Raw genomic sequence first — 13,355 nt, 5'->3', positions numbered from 1 at the left:
TGACCAGCTCTGACCCCACTCTTTGGCCTGAACCATACCACTGCTGCATTCTACCCTCATGTCCAGGAACAGTCCTTAGCAACAGTTACCCCCAGCTACAGCCCTTTGACTTGTGCTGTAATGGCATCTAGGGTCTACCGTAGAAATGGCACTCGGCACACACTGAGCTGTTTGCTTTTCTGAATTCCCATGACGGCTAGAAAGTGGAGTCATGTTTCCGCCGTCGAATAAAACCCACTTTGTTTCTGCTCCATCGGTCAAAGGCTCTGAAAATAGTCACAGCTTTTCAAAGTTTATTACTCAAGTGTTTTTCACACATCAGTTAAACAAGTGCGGTGGGAGAGCAAAGCAGACTTTCCTCAATGCAATTGTGTTAGATTTATGCTCAAAAACACCAAATAAACCACAAGTAATGGCTATTTTTTTATCCACCAAAAAAGCATTAATATGGAATCAGAAATCCAGGTACAACAGTACTGTAACTGACTTTAACTACTCCTGTCTCATGCATAGTAATGCAGTTGTTGGGGGTCCCTAAACAGTTGATACAGGGCCATGGCTGAGCTCCATTGGACAAAGCCATCTTTCGACCTAAGGTAATGCACAAATGGGGCCACGGCTCCAGTCTCACCGAATGATGCCCTATTGTTGCCACACATGCAGCAGTGGCTGATGGCCTCAGCTAAATGGCGATGAAGCCTGTCATCAGTCTAGAGAGAAAAACAAGACCCTACTGGATCCCAAACAGCAGCTTTTACAATGTACAGAACAACAAGTTTCTGCAAGAGAGCCCTGCCAATGTCTGCTAATGCACCTCTCATGAGCTGGTTTTATACAGCAGTGAGAGGGGAAGGAGCAACTAAGCTCAGCCTAAAGACAGTATATGTATATTGTCAATAACAACAGTGTTCATGAATAGTAAAGCCCTGTTATTTGTCTCCAGCAGTGAGGTGTTCTTACTGTGTTAGTCAGCTTGGCCAGCGATGGGACGACCCCGTAATCAGTGAGGATTACCAGATTCACATCATCTTTGGCTATTTTGCAGATAACGGCACAAATACTTGCCAGCACCTCATTGCTTGTTGAGCTCAACATTTTAACAATCAGTTGGAATGAGCAAGCCAGCCATTTCGCCTGCATCCTATAGTCAGAGAATCTGTTACTGGCCAGCGTCCTGTGAAAACGAGCACAGAAGATGATGCAGAGGGACACAGTCTAATAAATGAGGCAAGAAGAGAGGCAGGCTGGGACATTTGAGAAGTGCAGACAAAACAAAGTGAAATAAGTACTAACAAAGCCCAATGCTGTTCCTAAAAACATGTCGTGATGCTTTGTAAAATGTAAACAAAACAGAATGCAAAGACTTACAAATAATTTAAACCCTACTTTTAATTGAAAATGGTACAAAGAGAAAATATTGAATGTTCAAACCTAAACTTGAAAGTTAATTCAAGAGTTGAGAAAGGGGCAACAGAAAGAAAAAAATGAAAAAGTTTTATAATGTTGAAAAAAAATCTCTGAAATGATTTGCTAAAAAAAACAACAGGTTCATTATTTGATTGGGTATAAAAAGAGCATCTTAAAGAGGCTGAGTCTGAAGTTAAGACGGAGAGGAGTTGACCTCTCCATGTTAGACTGCTTGGGCAAAAGGTTCAACGGAATAACATCTCACAATATACAACTAAAGCATTTATAAATATTGCAACAACATGGGTCTATTATAAGACTCTTTGGAGCATTGTAAAACAAAAAGGGAAAGGAGGCCTGAACTTCTGAACAGCTGAAATCCTGTATCGAGTAAGATGTACCACAGTGGTTTCCTCAGTTTCCAAGTTGTTATGGAGTGCTGTTAAAAAAAAAAAACATGAGGGGATGTAACACAATGATTAACATGCGCCATCACATTTCTCATTTTTTTTTACATTTCATACCATTTCTCTGTATAGATTTCAATTAAATATAGGGTCCAAATGATTAGTAAATCAAGGCATCCTCCTATTGTTTACATTTTAAACCACATTCCAGCCTTTTTGGAAAACAGGGCTATATTTTAATCTGTCTCATTGGTGGATGTTATGCAATGCAATCCAGCTCCCTGTCCTGTGTATTGGCTTTTGGTGAACAAGCCAGAATCTTGCAACCTCTTTCTTACTCCTGCCGTAATTTGTAATAATGAAAAAGAAACATACAATTTAGAGCTTAGAGGTGACATTTAAAACCTTTCCCCCAGTGCGACACAATGTACACTTCATGGCTTCATGGTCTGAGTTAAAGGCAGTCTCTGACACTTTGGGGTAATTTTTACCAACCAATCAAAGGCTGGTGGGGAGTGCTGAGCGAACCACAGCGGAAGAGCTGGCAGAGACATCAGCTTCAGTTTGGCTTGGCACATCAGGCCAATGTTTAAAATCACAACTCACCATATCGCAAGCCAAGGAAGAATACATCAAGGTAGCCGAGTCTGTAATGTTCAGTGCTTTGAAAATAGAACAGAAATTTCCCCCAAACCATACAGTTATGGATCACTGGGTTTAAATCACAAAGTACACTTAATTTTGAATACATTTCAACATCAGTCTACATGTCCAGAGCTGATGAGGGGATTTAATCAAACTCAGCAATAAAAAAAAATAAGCAGGAGCTGATTTACAGTTTCAGTGCACAGCTACTTTGGAAGAGCTGGATGAACTGTTGTGCTCTCCTCTCTTACAGGGAGCTCACAGCTGAGATCAAGCCAGGGTGCGGTGTATGGGCCCTGTGATGCTGTGCCAGAGGATGAACCATGTGTGCAGTGCAGACCAGTGAGGGGGAGGGGGGGTGCCAGGGCCAGGAGCTGAACCCCCGACGCACAGGAAGCTCTTCCTCAGGAATACTGATGACGGCTGGCCAGGAGTCCCTGCGACAGAGGAAGCTCTCTCAAGCCACCAGCTGCGACAGACTAGCCAGAATCTCTTTCATGGCCTGGACGGGCCCCCAGATTTGAAAACCACAGCATTATGAGGCTGCACACGGAAAGGCCTTTCTTGCTATCCTCTCTCTCCCCTCCTCTTACCCAGGATGAAATTAAATAGAAAACACATTATGTGCTGTGCGTGATCTCAAGCTGAGGGGAGCAAGCCAAGCCCAGAATGGCAGCAGCATGCCCTGACCCCATCTCTAGAGCAATCAGGCTTCTGTAGCATACATGGCTACTTTGTAAAGGAAAAATAAATCAAGCATCTAAATGTGCCTCAGCATCCAAGGCAAATTAATGATATACCACATTAAGTGTGACTGGGAAGGTTCTACTTCCTTGATTTAAGAACAAAGATAAATGAATGATTCACTACTAAGTCTTTAGAGTACTTTTATGGTAGTAAATCAATTTAGGTTGTGGTCCTGTGGACATGGAGCATAGTGTCTGTCTATGTCTATGTCCTTGGAGGGGCAACAGTACTGTGTGGAGCATCCAGCAGATGCATTTATACCACAGCTCTTTCATAAATCCACTATGGAACTGCTAACTCAAACCACATGGAGTTTTTATCTAAATAACAAATGCACCAAAGCAGCAATATCAGGTTCCCTATGTCAATGGGTAAAGAGCACTATTTAGCTCTTCTCATTGCTCCCGTCCCAAGAAAATCACCCAAAAAGCATGTTCATGAATTTCCTTAAAAATTGGCACACTGACGTCCAGACAAACATTGTCAAACTTTGTTAGCACTCAACAGTGGGTCCGTAGTTCCCCCATCACCCTCCACATGGCTGCCATGCATATACTTCTGGGCCAGAAAAATTCCAACCCACTAAAAAAGGGCTTCACCTCCAAGACACCTGTCTGAGTTCAGTATGTTTAAAGTTAACCAGACTGTTCTACTGACAAGATGTTTATTCTAATCACTCAATAATCTAATAAAACAACATTACGTATGTAGCTGGAAACAATACAACAGTTCAGGAGATCAAAGACCTGATGATGTGTAACTCAAATTAAGGTTGATTGACAACACCGATATGTAAAAGCAGGCTAAAGGTCTGAAACAATAGCATAGAGATGATCATTATAATTTGAAAACGGTATACCATATATACCATTTTTTTTTTTTTTTGCATCACTTTCTTTTCCAGCCTGTATGTGTGTCTTGGGGGTGAAGCCTTTTTTTAGTTGGTTGATAGTGTAGTGTCAACACTATCGTATTTGGAACAATAAGTTGGAGAAATAAACCAGACATTCTCCACTGAATCATCCAAGTTGTACTCTCAGAGGCATGGTAACAATATGAGAACACCCCCTCCACCAAGACTGGAGACAGAGCAATACTGGAAGAGCATATGGGAGAAGGATGCAACATATAACAATGCTCAATGGCTGATGGATCTAAGAGCAGACAACAGCAATCTCCTTGAACAGGCACCAGTAAACATCACAGTGGCAGACAGCCAAGAAAGAGTCTCAAATATGAAGAGTTGGACAGCACCAGGCCCTGTCATGATTCACACCTACTGGCTTAAAGAAGCTAACTGCACTCCATGAACACCTGGCAGCATAAAAGAAGCAGCTGCTAATGAATAAGATACACCTAGAATGGCTGACCAAAGGCCAGACAGCCCTGATCCCTGTCTGGCCTTTGGTCAGACAGGGATCAGGGCATGGATGGGACTACTGTTATTGGCCAGTAGTCCCATCCAACTACTGGCCAATAACATGCCTCAGCACCACATGTCAAGTATCATAGTGGTTAAGATGAACATACACGTGACTTAGTACATGACTGGGGCATACATCAAGGTGTATGCCAGGGGTGAACGAGACATTGATTCACTGATCCACACCACTGGGATCTACAGCAATGACACTGGAATGTCATTCAAACTGGAGAAGTGTAGTTGGATAGTAACAAAGGGAGGGAAGATAGTCAGAACTGAGGGGATTGTACTACCAAAAGGCAACATTTCATACATTCTACAAGTACCTTTTACCCACAGGTAAATGGGAACCATGAAGAGGCAGCTAGAAAAGCTATAACCGCCAAGGGCTGAAAGAAGAGCTAGAGAAGATGCAGAAGGTGAGAAAGTGAAGGCAACAGTGGTCCCTGTGCTAATCAGAACACTCAGGGCGCTGAGCCCCAAATTGGAAGACTAAGTCCAGCAGATTCCAGGAACAACATCTGAGATCTCTGTTCAGAAATGCATAGTCCTAGGAACAGCTAAGATACTGTGCAGGACCCTAAAACTCCTAGGTCTCTGGTAGAGGACACAAGCTCGAAGGACAAAGACCATCCACACGGTGAGTGGGGAATTCTTATATATAGTTTGGTCAAAACTTTACTTATAATCCTCATTGGCATCAATGTCATGGTAATTTGGGGATTTGTAATGATTTCTGGTGTGTCTGGAGTCATGAATGGGAAGGTTTCTTGCAGCTCCCCTTCTCCACCTTTGAAGTTAATACCTTGATCTGAATAGAGGTCAACAGGGGTACCTCTGTGGGAGATAAACCTTTGGTGTGCCATTAGAAAGGAGTCATTTTCTATATAGGACATGTAGGTGTATGTATCTAATGGTGAGGTACTTGAATATTCTGCCCTGTCTCTTCTCCACACAATGTCCCAGTTTTACCTTGAATGGGCCAAAACAGTCCATGCCCATGGAATAGAAGGCAGATTTACATAGGTGGAGACAAGCAACAGGAAGTTCTGCCATTCTTGGGACCAGGGTTATAATAGTTTTGGATTTTACATTACATTTAGTTTTAATTAGTTTTCAGAGTAGTTTTTCTCGTTTTTATTAGTTTTTATTTTTGGTTTCATGCTTAGTTTTAGTTAGTTTCAGTATTATTTTTCGTATTTTCATACCTAATCAGGTGCAAGATTCAAGGCGCAAAAGTGACTACTGTGTAATGAAAACTTGACAAAAGATAATGTTTAAAGAAATATATTCAACAACCAACTGTTCACAAGACATGCTAAATTTGTGTAATATTAAGGACACACATGAACATCAACAGGGAGAAACAAAGAAAAACATGAACTCCCAAACTCAATAAATTCTACAATAAACTCCACAATAAAGTTCAGCGTCAGTGCAGTAGATTAATAACACCTACATGTGGTGTTTGACAAAAACAAACTCTTTGAAGGAGTCAACGCTCAAATCCAGCTGCATCCTGATGTTCTCACCACCTGAAGCTGCTTCTGTTTTGGAGCTAGCTTGGTTAGATGCTCACTAATTAGACTTGCAGGGTCTTTGCGGCCTCTGTACATAACCTATGGAAGTTGCCGACCTCATGTCCACATTTATGCTTGTGTAGCTGGATTGTGTGTGTTAATTACCTTGTGGTCGTGTGCAGGTGTTTTATATGTGGTGCAGGCTGGGACTTCTTTTTTGGTCCTCGCTCTTTGTGCTCAGTTTTTTTGGCTGCAAACATATTTGTCCGTTTTTTTTTTTTTCACTTTCTTTATTCCTTCACGTCCATCCTGATACTTTCAGCAGTCTCCTACCAGGAATTTGCTGACATTTGTGAGTCCTTATATTGATGCTTTGATTATTATTCCTGATTGTTATTCTCTCACTGATAAAGTAGCCGGAAACGCACAAGGATGCAACAGTTTAGTCACAACGTTCTGGGCTGCATGGACCCGACAAGTAGTCACGTTTCTCCAGAGGCGCAGGCCAGATTACCTCATAGGATCAGAGCGGTTTCTGTAGCCGTTGTGCGCTTCTCAGGTTGACTTTGATGTTGCTGGTTTTTCCTGACTGAGAAGTGTTCCACACATTTTTCATCATCCACAACAAGACTTTCAATTCTATCTGTGCTCTTGTACTCAAAGAACCTCCATACGGGACTCTGCCGCTTTCTTGGCAGACCGCAGCCATTACTGTGTGGACCAGCGAGGTGAGCGAGCTCACACACGCACATACGCACGCACTCACACAGTTGCCCTATGGCGCTCCCAGCTTAAACTCGGAGAGTGGAAAAAATTATTTCATATCAATCCACAAGGGTTAAAAAAAACAAAACAAAAAAAAAAAAACAAGTAAATGAAAGTCAGTTTATCATAATTTCAGTTAGTTTTAGTTAGTTCTGTAAACTCACAATTCAGTTTTAATTAGTTATCGTTTTTTCCTTTTAATATTAGTTTTTAGTTATTTCAGTTAACGACAATGTTTTTTCAATTTCAGTTTTCGTTATTTCGTTCGTTTTCGTTAACTATAATAACCCTGCTTAGGACAGTGAGTCGGGATCAGCACCTACGACACTCTGCACAAGTTCTGACATACAGCTTCCCAGCCTCTTAGGATCCACTAAGAGCACCTAATTTCTACGCACACTCACTCAGGCCCAGGCAGCTGAAGATGACTGTTGAAGACCTAAATGAGGAGATAAGTGACTGGGTGAGAGGGAGCAAAGACCCAGGGATGGGAGCTGGCATAGTCTAAATCTTCTGAGTGGTGCAGGCGGCCACCCACGCTGATTACTCCACTTCTCTCACCAAACTCAGCAGCTAGGGCCAGGAGGTGACTACTGCAAGGCATGGGTTTCCCAGCTCTTAGAAGGTGGTACTCTTCTGGGAAGCTGTCTTATTGAGCTCTCTTGAGAACCAGAGTCTCAGCTTGTTGGAGGTATCAGCAGGTGGGCAGCCATCTTGTTTAGCTGCCCTGTGAAACTCCAGGGCCGGTGCATCTACCATTTCTTTCCAGAAGCAGCACTGGACAGAGGAGGGTTCTGGAACAACACAGGATGCACCACAGAAAACAACCTAGTGTAGTTCACCTGATTCAGTATGTTCATTCTGGATGCTGGTTGGATTAGCTTGCCAGTAATCTAGGTCTATCTGAACCCTTTTCTCTATACTATGTAGAATTGGTAACAATGTGTTTCTACCTTGTCTGTCTTAACTGGAATAATGTCAGTCTGCCAGAGTCTCTCTACACTTCTCATGAGTACACTTACCTGAGGTGAGTTGGATGTAAACAGGCACTGCCGAGGTTGGGACAGCTGGCTGATGACACTGGATGGGCCTTGCAGTGTCCAGCCCAACATAGATGGCAGTGGGGCTTCCCGGAGGGCTGAGCTGGACAGGAGTAATGAGGTGAGGGTGGTCACTGCCTATGAGAAAAAGTGGCTTGACTTTCTTGAATGACTTGAGTGGGAGCCCTGTTAAATGCCTGTACTTCTTCTGGAGAGAGTCTATAGGGTAAGTATGATCAAGAGAAGTGACTGTAAAGTCATTGGGTGCTTTGTATTAGATCCTGGGTTTAACTCTGGTGGAGATGGCTAAGGATACAATAGAACCAGAGAGGGTTTGGATGTCTTGGTACCTGGTGTGTAGGCCTGGAGTTTCTGGTGTTGCCTGGAGTTCAAGTCTGTAGTTCTTTCAGAATCATTGTCTAATACTGCATGGGTATTTAGGGTTTGGGCACTATGATGCTGCTGGTCAGGGACAACTTTGAGCACGACTGGGCCACCCTTTGTTGGTTGGTCGAGGTATAACACTCCTGTTTGCTGCTTACCCTGACTTGGTGTTGCTTGTGCCAGTGCTGGGTTTTGACTGGGCAACCCACTGATCTCATGCAGGACTTGGAGGTGGCGACCCTGGCAGAGGTTAGGTTACATTGAGCTTCTTGGTGGGAATGGGCACAGCGCCAATATCTTTTGTTAGACTTAATCCAATCAGTTAGTTGGTCTTTATTAAGCTTGATAATGGCAAAGCACTGGCTTAGGTGGTGGTGTATAGTATTGCAGAAGGAACAATAAGGTCCTGATTTGGCTTGGCCAGTCAAGCTCTGGGTGTGCATGGGGTCTTGGGCTTGCTCTCGGCTCCATGGAGTACTGTGACAGAGTGCTTCAATGGCTGGGGCTTGAGTTTGGCTCGCCCTATCGGGGCTATATGGCCATCAAAGTCTTGGCACCAAGGTGGCTGGGTCATTTAGTGTATGTGTCTTCAACAAGTGGTTAAATATAAACCTGTGGAAGTCAGCTCATTGTTTTAGGGGTTACGTGCTGATCAGACAGGCTACATGGGATCCACACTGCAGCTCCACCCCTCCTTCTGGACCTAGTGTCTTTAGCATCCCCACAAGTGACTTGATCTGGAGAGGGAAGCTGTCAATGGCAGCTACATCATCTGTTTGGATGTCAGGTGAGTCCATTACTTTGGTTATCTACTTGAAGGCTAACTGATGTGGCTGTCCTCTTTCAGCACTTCCCTAGTGTAAAAATTATTTGGATGTGTTACCACTTTGCTAATGTCCAGAAGAAGACCTAAACTGTCACCCTCAAGGCCAACTGAAATTTCCAGCTGCCCACATAGACAAGGCAAGTCTGGAGAAAGGTTTTATTGTCAGATGAGACAATGATAAAGCAATCTGGCCACAATGACAAGTGGTATATTTGGAGGACTAAAGTTGAGGCTTCAAAACCAAAGAACACTGTATAAACTGTCAAGCATGGCGATGGTAACATTATGCTCTGGGCCTGTTTTGCTGTCAGTGGTACTGGTACATTTCACAAAGTGGTTAGAATAATGAAGGAATACCTCCAAATTTTTCAAATTCACCTCAAATCAACAGCTAGACAGCTGATACTTGGACATAATTGGCTGTTCCAACAATGATCCCAAACACATACCTAAACTGGTCTTGGGATGGATAAAGCAGGCTAGAATTAACCCTTGAACACAGAGCATGTCGTTGCTGTGACATGTTTCATATGTGTCGGTGTTCGTGGGCTTGCAACAGTGTGAGTGAAATCACCACAATAACTACTTGTTTGTTGTGAAGCATAATTTTTCAGCTTTCAGAAACCATTTGAATTTTTTCAATAGGACAAACTATCACGTAATTATGGTAATGCAAATGGCACTTGTACAAATGTGTTGGCGGAAATGTGCTTTATGTTAAAGGGTAAGCTGCTGGAATGGCCTTCCCAAAGCCCTGACCTCAACTGTACTTCAAATTTATGGACTATGCTTAAAAGCCAGGTCCATGCCAGGAAACCAACCAATTTAAATGAGCTCTACCTATTCTGCCATGAAGAGTGGTCAAATATTCAGCCAAAATTATCCCAGAAGCTTGCTGATGGCTACTAAAAGCATCTGGTTGAGATGCAACTTGCTAAGTGACATTTAACCCAATATCAGTGGGGTTACATGTAGGGATGGCACAATACCACTTTTTTATGTCCGATACCGATACCGATATTTTAAATTTGGCTATCGCCGATACCGATACAAATCCGATCTTTTTTGTATTATTATTTTTAAAAATTGTTTTTAAATGCCTGGATCAATTTTAGGTAAGTCAACAGTCTCTCACACAACAAAATCAAAATCTTTTAGTTGTCCCACATACAAGACTAAGGACCAGGGAGCAGAGCTTTTCAGGCAGTGGCACCAAAGCTCTGGAACTGTTTACCACTCCATCTCCATTTAGCTGACTCTGTGGAGTCTTTTAAAAAACAGCTGAAAACTTTTCTGTTTAACCAGACTTTCTGTTGACTTTATTTTTATTCTTTGTCCTTTCTACTGCAGGTCTATATTTAGTCACTAATCAGGGATTAAAGTATAAAAAATATTTTGACGGAGAAGAGGTCCTTCCGGTACCGGACGGTCACCAGTGCTAATAGCTGCGCTCGCTAGCAGAAAGAAATAACAGCTGATTCTCAGCACAGCGAGCACAACACACAAACACGCAGAGAGCGGTGGAGGCGTGGAAAAACATGTCAGCGATGATCCACTCAGTGTCAAAGGGAATCCGTCGCAGCGACGGAGAACTTCATAAATTCTGAGGGTTTTTTCTAACTCCTGATCCTCCACTCCATTCCAGTAGGTGGCGGTAATGCAGCTCTAAGCTGGTTTGTTCAACCGCAGACCCACAAGAAGAAGAAGACGACCGAAAACTGCAATGCAGCTAATGTGGGTCGGATCGGATTGCATTTTTTATTTCTTTCCGATATCCGATCCAGTAATTTAGGCCAGTATCGGACCCGATACCGATACTGAATATCGGATCGGTGCATCCCTAGTTACATGTATACTTTTGACACTGTGTGTATACATTTGAGCCTTTGTGGATTGGAGGAAATTCAAACTTGTGCAGAAGATTCTTGTTTTTTTAAAACTAATTAAAGATTTATGCTGTACATGTATGTACGTTGGAAAAAGAACCATTCAAGGAAATAATTAAAAGCCCAAACTTACCATGACATTCATGCCATGCCCAGTAGTCCAGTCTGTGCTAAGACTCAATTTAGCAAGTACAGTGCCTTGCGAAAGTATTTGGCCCCCTTGAACTTTTCAATGTTTTGCCACATTTCAGGCTTCAAACATACAGATATAAAATTTTTATTTTTTGGGAAGAATCAACAACAAGTGGGACACAATTGTGAAGTGGAATGAAATTTACTGGATGTGTCAAACTTTTTTAACAAATAAAAACCTGAAAAGTGGGGCGTGCAATATTATTCAGCCCCTTTACTTTCAGTGCAGCAAACTCACTCCAGAAGTTCAGTGAGGATCTCTGAATGATCCAATGTTGTCCCAAATGACTGATGATGATAAATAGAATCCACCTGTGTGTAATCAAGTCTCCGTATAAATGCACCTGCTCTGTGATAGTCTCAGGGTTCTGTTCAAAGCGCAGAGAGCATCATGAAGACCAAGGAACACACCAGGCAGGTCCAAGATACTGTTGTGGAGAACTTCAAAGCCGGATTTGGATACAAAAAGATTTCCCAAGCTTTAAACATCTCAAGGAGCACTGTGCAAGCAATCATATTGAAATGGAAGGAGTATCAGACCACTGCAAATCTACCAAGACCCGGCCGTCCCTCTAAACTTTCATCTCAAACAAGGAGAAGACTGATCAGAGATGCAGCCAAGAGGCCCATGATCACTCTGGATGAACTGCAGAGATCTACAGCTGAGGTGGGAGAGTCTGTCCACAGGACAACAATCAGTCATACACTGCACAAATCTGGCCTTTATGGAAGAGTGGCAAGAAGAAAGCCATTTCTCAAAGATATCCATAAAAAGTCTCGTTTAAAGTTTGCCACAAGCCACCTGGGAGACACACCAAACATGTGGAAGAAGGTGCTCTGGTCAGATGAAACCAAAATCGAACTGTTTGGCCACAATGCAAAACGATATGTTTGGCGTAAAAGCAACACAGCTCATCACCCTGAACACACCATCCCCACTGTCAAACATGGTGGTGGCAGCATCATGGTTTGGGCCTGCTTTTCGTCAGCAGGGACAGGGAAGATGGTCAAAATTGATGGGAAGATGGATGGGGCCAAATACAGGACCATTCTGGAAGAAAACCTGTTGGAGTCTGCAAGAGACCTGAGACTGGGACGGAGATTTATCTTCTAACAAGACAATGATATAAAAACATAAAGCCAAATCTACAATGGAATGGTTCACAAATAAACGTATCCAGGTGTTGGAATGGCCAAGTCAAAGTCCAGACCTGAATCCAATCGAGAATCTGTGGAAAGAGCTGAAGACTGCTGTTCACAAACGCTCTCCATCCAACCTCATCGAGCTCGAGCTGTTTTGCAAGGAAGAATGGGCAAGAATTTCAGTCTCTCGATGTGCAATACTGATAGAGACATACCCCAAGCGACTTGCAGCTGTAATTGCAGCAAAAGGTGGCGCTACAAAGTATTAACGCAAGGGGGCCGAATAATATTGCACGCCCCACTTTTCAGTTTTTCATTTGTTAAAAAAGTTTGACACATCCAATAAATTTCATTCCATTTCACGATTGTGTCCCACTTGTTGATTCTTCACGAAAAATTCAAATTTTATATCTTTATGTTTGAAGCCTGAAATGTGGCAAAAGGTTGAAAAGTTCAAGGGGGCCGAATACTTTCGCAAGGCACTGTATCTGTATCTGTACAGTATACAGATTGACCTTGGTAACCAAACAAGCGTAGCATTCTCTTGTCCAAATATGATCACTTCTGGCCCACAAAAACAAGATAACAACGTCCAAAATGTTGATCTAGAAGGCTTTAAGGAGGTAGTCATGGTACCATGGCTACATCCATTTACTGTCTATCACAATCTTATATGCTTTCTATAAGAAAACATGCCATAGTTAAAAAACAATATAATGTTATTCTACCATCATACCACCGTATACCATCTGGAAGGCCTGGGTTCGATTCCACCTTGGCCCAGGCCTCTCCCTCTCTTTGTGTGGAGTTTGCATGTTCTCCCCGTGCTTGCGTGGGTTTCCTCCGGGTACTCTGGTTTCCTCCCACAATCCAAAGACATGTATTTACTGGTGTTAGGTTAATTGGCTACTCTAAATTGCCCATAGGTGTGAATGAGAGCGTGAATGTGAGTGTGAAAGGTTGTTTGTCT

At 42.7% G+C, this 13,355-nt stretch overlaps 1 pseudogene; it reads right to left on the bottom strand.

Annotated features, from left to right (window-relative positions):
- LOC115799913 (armadillo repeat-containing protein 4-like) overlaps window positions 1-13,355 on the bottom strand; it is an 84,880-nt pseudogene that overhangs the window by 5,107 nt on the left and 66,418 nt on the right.

Source organism: Archocentrus centrarchus, chromosome 20 (genome assembly GCF_007364275.1).
Source record: "Archocentrus centrarchus isolate MPI-CPG fArcCen1 chromosome 20, fArcCen1, whole genome shotgun sequence".
In the NCBI taxonomy this organism is placed as follows: Eukaryota; Metazoa; Chordata; class Actinopteri; order Cichliformes; family Cichlidae; genus Archocentrus; species Archocentrus centrarchus.
Note: the sequence above shows the minus strand (reverse complement) of the source record. Positions and strands in the feature narration are given on the sequence as shown.